Below are 12,112 nucleotides of genomic sequence, written 5' to 3'. Positions count from 1 at the left end.
TTCTTGCAGAGTGGTCTTAGTTCAGGATCCTGAGTGGAAATAGTATTAGCATAGTCGGCATTCCCCATTCTTGAAGTCCTGTCTTTTATGCCGAGATAAATACACTTTCCACAGAGTAGATATATTCCATAGAAAAGTGTCCACCTGAAACAGCTAAACCAGAATGGTTAAAATATACCAATTTCCATGATCACGGTCCCAATTGGTTTCTCTTCTATACATACCAGTTGATTCTCTACTTTCATCAGAGAGTAATTATGGAAGAAATTATTTGAGAATAGACTATCTGAAAAGGGAATAGAATTGGAATAATTATAGTAGAACAGCATCCCTGACCAGCCCAGCCCTCAGTGTCATAGCAAGTTCTCTGATCTGCTCCAAGGACAACATAGCCACAAGCTTGCTTTTTCCCTTAAGACAGAAAGTTAAATCACGGTATTTACCAAAATTCTTTAAGGAGGAAGAATTCAAAATTAAATTTTAAAAAAAGTGTAAGGAGAATATACCCTGAAGGTACCAGTCACTATAGACTTCTTTAACCAAATGTGTTTTATTTCAAATAAAAACAGTAATTAAAAATACATATTTAAGAAGCCTGAGCAGATTAGTTAAAGAGCATTTTAAGATTATAAAAGCACTTCCAGTTGCATCAACCAGATGCCATTTCAAACGCTGCTGTTTGGATTAATTAACTGAGTTCAGGACACCACATATATTAAAACTGCTAGGTGTACTACCCATCCTCCCTCACATCCTTTTATAATTTGATATTAAAATCTTAGCCAATTAGAAAAACACAGTGTATTAAGTGAAACAGCACACTGAACCAATCAAAAGTAATTGCTCAGACTAAGATTCATTTAAATGATTTATGACAGCAATTAAATGATTTTAAAATGCTTCATAAAGGTGTGGTATGTCTTACACATTCATGTACACAGTATGAAGAATGTATGGGGTCTGTGTTAAACAGTTACTATTAATTGCTTTTACAGAAATGTCAGAAATCATGTATTTTAGCAAAAATATCATTATAACAGGATAAAATTGATTTAAAGTACTATTCTGGTTAAGAAACACAGCTATAAAGTCCTTCAGACTTTAGTGTAAGAGCAATTCTGTCTCTCCTATAGAGATACTTAATTACTTTAATAAGTCTGTAGCACTATTTTATAAAGCAGTAGCTTTTAAATTACTTTCACCTAGCAGAGATTGAGATTTCTTTATGGAATATAATGCAAATATATTTCTCAGCATATTAACAAAATTCTAACATTTTCTGCATTGAAAGCTGGAGGAAAAGTGCCATCTTTATTTAAATATGGGTAGCCATCATGTAGATTTTCCCCCAGGCTAAAATAAATTAAGTGTAGATTAAGTACTGTATGATAATACATCCTTATCCAAACCAAAGAGCATAGCATAAGTTTGGTTACTTTAAATTGTGTCAGTTCTCCATATGGGTTGGGTCCAATATCCCATCTCCAGTGCTGGCCCATGAGAGATGCTTGGTTTAGAATTTAAGATCAGAGTATTAACAAATCTTATTCTTTTGTCTTCAGCCTTCCAAAATGGTAAGTCATCCTTTTCTTCCCTTTGTTGCTCTGGAGGATGCCAGGCCTTCAACTAGAAGACCTGATCATTAAAGAACCCAGAATCAACAATGAAGAAATTTGTCAGTTGTATCCATACCTTGGTGACTGTCAGAAGAGAAAATTATTTTTAGATGTAGGATCTCATTACCACATAAAATTGCTTTAATGCTAAAGCTATCATTTAGTAAAAGAGATCAGTGTAGCTACATAAGGCTCTGGTTCCTTTGTTGTTTCAAAGAACGACCGAACAGGAGAAAGGCATTGGAAGCTTTTTCAGGATCTTACCAATTTACAATGAAGCTGTGTTAATAGCTAGGATGAAATAGCTGATAAAAATAAAACCTGTTGTAAAAACAACATACAGTAATCACAGTATTATGATAGAAGACTTTTGTCATTCAGTTAAAAATACATTGTAACTTCCAATAAAGGGATCATAGATAGTAAATTTTACTGTTCTTTTTGGTGCATTCATTTTATCTGCGACAACATGACAAAGGGTTTAGATGATGACAAAAGGTGATAGGATCCAGGAATGTTTTATTTGGGTGATCATCAACTTCCAGAAGTGATACTATCTCTTGGAAGTAGTACTGTGAGGTATGATGGCGCTGGAACATTTATTCTGAGATCATGGCAATATAACACAATTGAGCATGCTCTGAAGGTGCTTCAGGGATGGTGCTACAGAACATCTGGTTTGTAAATGTACAGAAATACTATTCCAAGCTTGATCCTAAGTGCTTCCAGAAGAAAGTACTTTTTTTTTTTTTTTTTTCCAAATAAGAAGCTACTCGAGAGGGCAAAACTAATTTAGATAAAGTAAAACAAAGGCATTTCTTCCTACTTCTATAGCCTCTTCCCACTTTCAGGCTACAGATGGGATCAGCTGTTTTTAAGAGTTTATGAAGCACACTTTCTCTGTAGTTCTCTTTCACCCCTCTTTGCAGCCAGTCTTTCCTTTAATACTGATCAAGAAATGTGATGCAGGAAAACGGACTGTTGAAGAAAAGCTTTGGAGAACAGATTGGGGTAGTTCCCTAACTGAAATGAACCATACAATTTCTGTGGTCGCTGGAATTAAGTTTCTAGAAAACACATAGTATGCTGAGTTGCAGACAAGTATTTTGAGAGCAAAGCACATGAAAATCATACCCTTATATCAGCAGAGCAGTCTAAGAAGAACAAAAGACAGTCCACATTAAAAGACAAGGAGATACATTTTTGCTTTCATTCAAGCAATTCAAACACAATCTGCAGATATAGATGGATAGCAACTATGTTATCAGACACATGAAAATGTGCTGTTTAAATTAAATTTTTTTGAGTTATTCAGTTCCAACAAAATTGTAATGATTAATTATGAGTATGTGAATAAATTTGAATATATTAGTTTTTTGAGTGTTCAACCGTTTATTATCTTCATAGTCTTATTTTAGGGAATTTCATGGCTGTACAGCAATCCTATTTGGTGGGTTATCTTTGTAGAAGAAGCAGCAGCAGAGGAACTGGGAAAAGAAGATGCTCAATTAATTAGTAGGGTATTAGTTCCTGCTCCTAATTAAAATCTAACTAAAATAGGAATTTGACAGGTGTTTGGCCAGAAAGGAAACATTAGACACTTTTTAACCTTTGGGGAAGTGAGTAGGAAAAGATAGAGCTTGAAAGGCATTTTGAGGGCATTTTATAATAGCTTTTATCTCATTAGTTAACAAATTCTCTTTGACAGCAATTCTAATACAGGCTAATTTTTTTTTTATTATTTTTTTTTATTTTTAACATCAAATCGCTGCATTCACACCCTTTGTTTCTCTCTGGGTATGGTAAATCAGTTGGGAGTCTCTTAATTTTTTTTTTTTTTTTTTTTGATTAAATTTTTCCTTTTACTGTGTTTTTGTCTGATTGCTTTTTATTCCCCACTGATTACTCCCTGAGAAGTCAAAAACCTAGAACTTGCACTATCTCACCTTACTCTTCCAAACTTTGTAAAGGCCTTTTCAAGGAAAGACATCTGCTGATGGTTCTCTGCAAACACCCCTCCATTTCCTCCAGTCTGGACAGGAAAGATGAACTCTGCTACACAAAAAGCTGCAAGTTTCTTTCATGTCAGATGCTAAAATATGTTTCAACCAACTGAATAACCAAAATCCTTTAGTAGCAATTTTCCATGGGCTATATACAGGAATAATCGCTTTGCTTATAATTTAAATTATTGTTTCTGAACATGTGAAGAAAACATTAGAGCTTGACTGAAGTGAGCAGCTTTATATATTTGCCAGGAATTATCTTTGGGGTTTCGTAAGAACTTAACTCTAGCTTAACTCTTATTGTTGGGTTAGACACAGGCCGTTATGTGTAATAATTCACACAGTTGCCTCAACACCAAGTGGAGTCTTCCCTGGGAAACCACTCCTGACCAGATGCTTTTCTGGTGGGCAGGCTACTTGGCTGCCTGTAGCCTTGCGGGCAGGTGAGCTGCCCAGCTCTGCACCAGCTCCCTGGCTGCACGTGCCTCACAGGGTGGAAAGGAGGAGTGCATTTTGGTTTGGAAACACTAATCTGTCCCTGCAGCAGTGATGCTCTCATGTTTCCTAAACCAAGTATTGTGGAATTAGAGCTCTATAACAGTATCACCAGTTGGGGGTGGAGGGGAGGGAAACGTGTGATTGTGTGTTGCTGTCTTGGTTTGCAAAAATTTATTTTTGAAAACCTTGTCTCATATCTGAGCCAGATCTGTATGGAAAACAATGGCAAAAAAAAAAAATCCTTTTTCAAAACCAAACTGATTCCCAGTGAACATAAAGTCTCATGAGTCCTGCAGCTTGCTTTGTCAGATGAGACCAAAGCCATTTTATCTGCAAATTATGCAACAAACTTGTCAAGGGAGCAGCTGAAGAAATTGTACTGTCATGGAACCAAGATGATTATTACATGGTCTAGAATGATTAGCCATTATTCCACCTAGATCCTTCTTTTTGATGTCTAAAGTTATAAAATAAATACTATCTCCTGACCTATGAGTACATTTCTACGGTATGTGTACATTAAGAGTTTGCATTCAGAGAGGACAGACTCATATTGTTTTTTTGATTAATTTCTCTAGGCACAACCCCATGCTATTCAATGCTCTGTGCTATAAAGCGTATGTTTATTTTGTAAAATCAATGAAAAACTTTGAGTGTGGTGTTCAGTATACTCGAAACAGTGTGAAATCTGTGACTGCTGAATTCTCAAGGGATAGCAGGAACACAATCAGCTGGAATTACCTTTATTTACAGTTCAAAAGCAGGGTGCAGGTAATCCATAGGTAATCTTCAAGAGTCTGTCAAGTATCAGGGGATACTAACAAGGAAGACGCATCTTAGTATTCTTCTATATTGATCAAGAAGAACTTTACAACCTCAACAGCTTTGAATAATAAAACGTCTTAAAAAATACAGCATATACATTTTTAATATGACATTCAGGAATTAAATGTAATAAAATAAATGAAAATAAAATTACCACCTGCCACACCTCCCCATCTCTATATGTCACTAAAATATCTACAGCATATGACATAAAACTTGCTTACATAGAGCTTCCATAGAATTGCTATACCAGATAGGAATCTATCTGTCCTATTATCCTGTGCTGAGAGTGGCCAGGACCAGATGGTTCAGAATAATATATTAGAAACCCCATGAAATTATAATAATTTCCTCAAGAAAGTTTCATTCTAATCCCCTGACATAAAGTGCATTTCAAACTGTAAAGCACAATGTTTTCTAGTTGCTACTTTTCTTTTTTCTTAGCAGTAGCCATTATAACCTTGGACATTGATATTCTATAAATCCTTATTTGAATTGGCCTAGATGGAATCCCACCTCAGTCAGTTCTGCAGTCTAATTATGCTTTCAGTGAGGAAATTTCATCAGTTGTGAAAGAAGTTGAAAAGGTCATTTCATTATTTCTTTGCCTAAGGCCTTACCTAGAGAAGTGAGTAGACCTTTTCAATTTGTGGAGCCAGGATTCTAGCTAAATTCAGTTCAAGGTTTTGGTGAAATAAAATTCATAGATTAAGAGGCAGAATAAAATTCATCCTGTGAAGAAAATGATAGAAGGGAAATTGGTTAAAAATCTTTGTTCAGTCATAAGATGCTACAGTAAGAGGACTGCCTGAGAGCTCAGTATTTGAGTCCATTTAATAGTTACCTTTAAGTGAGTGCTAAATAAATTAAAACTATTAGAGTTTTATAAAGTTTGATTCATGTCTGAAGGATTTCAGATAAGAGGTTTTGATATTGCCATCTCAATCAGAAACAAATTGTTGGCATTGACATGCTTCTTGCAGCACACAGCTGGAAAATCATAAAAAAGGCAATAGAGGGCATTGAAGAAGTGAGTTGAAGCTTTTCCTTCACTTCAACTTGTCTGTGATCAATTCACCACATAGCTGGAGTACAATGAAATTCACTGTGTAATGTCTGATGCAAAGGTAGGAAAACACCAACTGTAGATGGGTAAATGTGTTTGTTCTGGACTGCACTGTCACTCTTCCAAATCAGTTCACTTATCTTTGCATCTACATGTCAGGGAAATAATTGTTTATGATATCTCAGAAATGCTTAGCAGGAAAGAAGTTTCAGCTTAAAACTGAGGTTCCTAATTTTGGTAGTATTAACACTACTGTTCTGTTTAGGTCACCTTCTGAAAAAAATATTTCTGTGGGAAACAAAAGACTGTGTGTTTTGTTGTTGTTGTTGGCTAACACACATACACACACACACACACACACAAAAGTGAAAAAAGAAAAACTTTCACAGCTTTCCCATTATTAGTTCTGGGAAAACACAATAAAGCCACAGCTGGCAGGCACTTATTCTTTTTTTCTTAGTATTTGATAATAGCATTCATTTGTAAGTGGAAAGCTTACAACCCTTTTTCTGCTGCAAGTTGCCCTCTGCTATCATTATGAATATATGTTAAAATCCAAGATAATCATAATTCACTTAATAATGAAGAAATATATTTGCATCATCAATAATCAAGGCTCTTTTTTTTTTTTTTTTTTTTTTTTGCTAGTTTTAGTTTTTAGTTTAGATGCTCAGTTTCAGGGTGATGGGGGTAAGTTCTAATGCAGCACTCATATATACAGCCAGACCCTGTGATTCCTGTTTTAATGACAACACTCCCTTTAACAGCATTTCAGCAAGCATGGAGTGGGGAGGGTGGGGTAGGAGAAGAATGTCTATCTTACTGGTTTACTACAAAGCTGGAGTTAGCAGTGCTGTGAGTGATGAACAGCAGTTCCAGTGGAGTTGTCTACAGTAGTTCAAGCCCATTACTCCATCCCCATTAGAGACATTTATCATTTAGTCACTATGCTTATGCAACAGTATTCTAATGCTGCAAAAAATACTTCGCCAGCTCTATATTAGGGATGGGTGAATTCATTCTGATAAAATGAGAACCGTTCTTAATTTTTCCCAGACCTGTAACTGAACCAAAACCTAATGTTCATCCATCATTATTTCAGACCTGAGAGCTTGTGCTTTGCAAGCAGGGCCCCAATGTATCAGCTCAGCAAGGTCCCTGATGCACTGGTGGTGGGTATGGTATAAGAACCTGACCAGAACGGAACAGATTATTTGGGAATTTCTCCATCCCTTTCCATCTGCAAACTTCTCTCCTAGGCTTCTTGCCAGTGGTGAAACCATGGTGAGGATGTAATCTGCTGGCAGGCCAAAAGAAGCACAGTGTCAGCAATATGGATTGATACATGTGTTTAGGAGTAACTGGATCTGAAATACAACATAAACTTATCCTCAGATTAGTTCTGGAAAATGCTAGCCAGTAAAATACTTCACAGAGCTTTTTTTTTTTTTTAAACTTGTTTCTACTATTTTGATTCCTGTGTCATTTTGCTGACATTTCATTACTTATGAGCAATTATAATATATATGGCATTTACAAGCAGCTTTCAGCAAGTTCTTCTTGTGCAGGTACAGGAGAAAATGTATCTGTAGTTATAGCAAAATTCATGTCTTTCGATGCAAAGTTACATTGCATCTTATTGACTTATCAACCCTGCCTAAGTACAGATTTGTATATACTAAGAATGTATTTCATAAGTGAACACTTTTCATAAATTGACCAGGTTAGAGAACAGAATTTCCTAGTATTTGATAGAGGGAAAAGGAAGAAATATGTGTTACAGCAGTGACATGGAACATAATAAAACTTTCAGTCCTTAAAAATCTTGTTGATTTCCAGTTTGTTTATTTTCCACAAGTGTCTAAACAAAAAACAGTCTCAGTGATTGAAACTAAATTATTTTCAGTGTTTAAACAGAAACTCTGACATTTCAGCACTTTCCCTCCAAAAAAATAAGTAATAAGCCTTCATCCTTCAGTGAATGAATATATTTCTGCCTGTTAATATTCAAGAATGGTTCGCAATTTACATTTAATCATCTGCAGCCAAGGAGCAAAAAATGTTGCAAGTTATGAAGAGTTAAAGCAAGGACTCATGTAAGGAAAATTTATTGGAGTGTTATTGATGACCATGGTCATGATTCAGTACTGCAGGTTCTCAGGGTGACCATGGCCATGGGATTATCTCAGAATTCCATCTGAGTCCTCTTGAAGCCTCACTAAGAAATTTTTTCAGTATTTTCACAACAAAAAAGAGTTTTCATTACAATCAAAAAGACATTGAAGCTGTTCCCTCCTCTGCATTATAGGGATGTTGGAAAGAACTCTCCAGTGGTCAAGTTTTTGCTTTTGTGTGATGAGGAATATTTGATCCAGCTTCTCATAGCTAGTCCGGTGGCATTACTGGACAAGTAGGTGTGATCTCTGGCTAACTTTCAGCTTTTTCAGTTACCTGATCCTGGCTCTTCAGGTTTTTGTATATTTTCTTCACACAAGTCCCTGCAGCTTTTCCAGCAGTGGTAGTCCAACTAGCTGAATGCTGTCCTGGATGTTGTCTAACATGACCATGTGGGAAGAGAACAGTTTAGCAATACTGCAGGTATGGAGCCCAGGAATGGGCCATCTATTTTAGCTTGAGATCATTTCAGAGTTATAGTAAGTGTATATGTAGGTAAACACTAAAGGAGAATTTGGAGTGTCTTCTGGGGAATAGCCTTACAGGCTGTGACAATTAAAGCATTAGAGAGACTTGAGGATTTTTTTCAGTATTGTCTTAGCTTGTTTTTTAATCAATGCCACACAGCTAGACATTTCTGCGTGTCAACTGTAGCCCTGTTAGGGCTATTCTTGATTTACAAACTAAATGAGTAGAACTCACTGATACATTAGTGAAAGTCTGGAGGACATGGTACTGTCAAAAAAAGCCTGAAAGACCAAAAAATCCTCTGGTGATCAGTACTGGTATTTAATCATACAGGAAGATGTTGTTGGATGTCTCCAATCTTACTTTTTGGATCATGTGTTATATGGTCTTTCTTTTCTACTGTTTCAGACAAAAGCTGATGTGGCAGATAAATCATACAAGATCATGTCACAATGTAGTACACTGAATGTACTTATGAAGTTATATTCAGGTTTCCAGATCTGAGAACTGTGTCTTTAACTTAAAAAGAGTCTGGTGGTGGCAATAAATAAGTTCCCTATTATTTCAGTACTTGTTTCCAGCTTTATGGTGAAGCAACATATTTGGTACATAGACTATCAAGTCAGCAAGGGACACAACAGGTAACATAGCTGTTTGCTAAAATTTACAAAAAATAAATTGGATCCTAGAAAGTGTGTAGTGTACCCCGCTACACTGATAAATTGTTAAACTGAAAGCTCAGATGTTCTTTCAGTAACCACTGACATTTTATCTGAAATAAGGATGAGAAATTTCACTTACTACAAAGCAAAGCATTAAAAAGGTTCCTTATCTATGGGACCAGAATAAGGATATTAGTAACACTGTCTGCTTCTTTTAAAAACCCTATTAGTGTCAGGTAATATGTTTCTCCAATGGCGCTTGACATTCACTTCGCTAAAACAATGCAGAAAATTAACTTTCCAAGGGAATATTTTAAGTGATACAGTAATAGAGAGGTAAAGACAATGTAACATTTGATATCAGTAAAACATACACTAGTTTGTTCATAAAACTGGCATCACAGGCATTAGCAATGTAATCTTTTATTTCTTTTTCTGTACATGTGTTTCTATTTTGGTCTATGTGTACACATGTATATACTCACTAACCAAATAGGAAGCTTGTGCTATTTCTTTGAATTGAATGTAAGATGCAATGTTAGAACACAGTACTATTCTAATGGCCAAAACCTAATATTTATTTTTCTTGGTGTGTATAATGCAGGTTAAGAGATGGGGATCCCAAACGGCTGTGTTAGTATTGATCAACGATATTCATGACACAGTGCTTTACTTTTTTTAACATTTCAAGTCTGTAAGACAATTATAATTGTCAAGCTGTGCCTCACAGATTTTGACTCCAGAGCTAAAAGGCTTGAGACTGTTCACATAGAAAGAACACTGGATGGTGTGAACAGGAATGCTTGTGGAAATATTTATGTTTTTAAAGGTCAAAGAAATGGCACAGACTGCAGTACTGTGACTGGAAGCATGAAGATGGAAAACACCGTATCACGTGCAATAAGCATCATGAGAGACAGACTATATCTCTATCTGCTAAATGAAGCAGGATCAGAGCATGGACTTATGTACTGGACTACTGCTTGTTCATACTGGTTATTTGATAACGTATTTGTAGGAAGGGCAGTGGTTTAGTGTTCTTCTAGACGTTGTCTGGGCACAATTTGGTGGATAGCATGTACTGTGGAATAAGTCCGAAAGGCAGTGTGGATTGGACTGCTTTTGTCTCCCTCCATTCTATACAACCCTCCATCAATATCTGCGCTGGCTCTGTGTGTGTGTGTGTGTGTGCGTTCACGCATTTGTGTGTTCAAACTCCATGCCTTCTTGCAACATGGTCTATGACATGGTCTTTGCTTTGTTTCAGACCCTTAAACTGAGGAATGTACAACACACAGTAACTATGTCCTAAAATCACCTGAATTCCCAAGAAGTCTTTGGACTAAGCACAGTGTGATGTAGATGACACCCGTGTGTGCCCTCTGGCCTCAAGGCCAGAAAAAAGTCCTTGGCACACATTTATTTTGCAGGGCCAACACAGATATATCCAACAAGAACGGACAGAAAACAAGTCAAAAGCAGAATGTTGGAGACACAGAACTGAAGCCCCCTGTGTTGAAGACTTTCTGAAAATGTCACTACTTGTTTTGGTGTTTGAATGAAAATAGAGTCACTGCAGCTCTTGGTTTGACCAGTTCTGAGCTGATTTTCAGAACTCTGTGTTAATTTCCTAAAGTGAAGCTTAAAGAAAAAGAAATTAACTACTTGGGCGAGTGTAAAAAGAAAACATCCCCTAAAATCTGAATGTTCATTAATGAAATGGTTGATTCTGATCAATGGTTGCATAAGGTTTCTAATGGAAAGTCCTCCTGGCACTCCACTGTGAATTCCGGACAAATGTGAGAGAAATGGTCCCAGGTGATGGATGACTTGCTGAGTGGCTCAGAGAAACTTTCCCCTGCATTCATTCTCTGGATAAATGTTCCTTTTGAAAGTGCTTCTGAGGTCAAAAGTCTTTCTGGCCATGAAGGCTGTGAAAAAGAGGAAGGCTTTCACCAAAGTGCTGTTTGTCACCATGCTCCCTGGGCTGTGAAGCTTTTCATTGTTTCATGCCTAGTTCTGATGAACTGGTTTGACAGCTGCAGTTTTAGAAACTTCTACCAAATAAAAGAGAACAAAAATGAATGAAAGAGTTGGGAAAAATTTTCACTGAGAACATATGGGGCAGGAAACCAGTGTAAAAACTGCTGATCTGTTGATTGGCTAGAGAACAAAAAATCTATTTTTTTAGATGATTAAAAACTAGATTCTGATTTGCTCACCCATTTTGGGTGGTAAGTCACTGTCAAAATTCTCCTATTTGTTTCAGTGGAGCTATGGAAGAGCTTATGCACTGTGAGCAAGCAAGACAAAACCTCATGCTGATTCACATGCTGCAGTTAACCATGGCTGATAAACATTTATCTCTTGAAAATGACTGTGTGCCATGCTCTCACGTTCTATGAAATGTGATGGTACTAAATATTGACACGTACTTCAAACTTGCTGTGGAAAAAGCATCCCATTTTATGTGGTAAGTCTTTTTCACAGCTCCTTTTGCCCTCAGCAAAGGTTTCAGGCTCTTCACCTGCTGTCAGTACAATATCTAACACTGGCAGTGCAATCTGAGTTTAAAGTCAGTCATGTCATCTAATGGAGGGTCCCTTGTGAGAAATTCTATAGCCAGCACAATGACTGTCCTGTTCTGCCTCTTGCCTCTACAGTTATAGCTGGTATGTCCAGTTCATGTTGTCCTTCTGTCATGCCAGCCTCTGGATGCATTTTCAGTTCTCTGGCCATTATGTATCTGGCATAAACGAAAGCAAGCCTGTACCCTTGTTAGTACACCAGGCTTTA

This window comes from Tyto alba, unplaced genomic scaffold (genome assembly GCF_018691265.1).
Source record: "Tyto alba isolate M040663 unplaced genomic scaffold, T.alba_DEE_v4.0 Super-Scaffold_40, whole genome shotgun sequence".
NCBI classification, from domain to species: Eukaryota; Metazoa; Chordata; class Aves; order Strigiformes; family Tytonidae; genus Tyto; species Tyto alba.
This window is presented reverse-complemented; position numbering follows the sequence as displayed.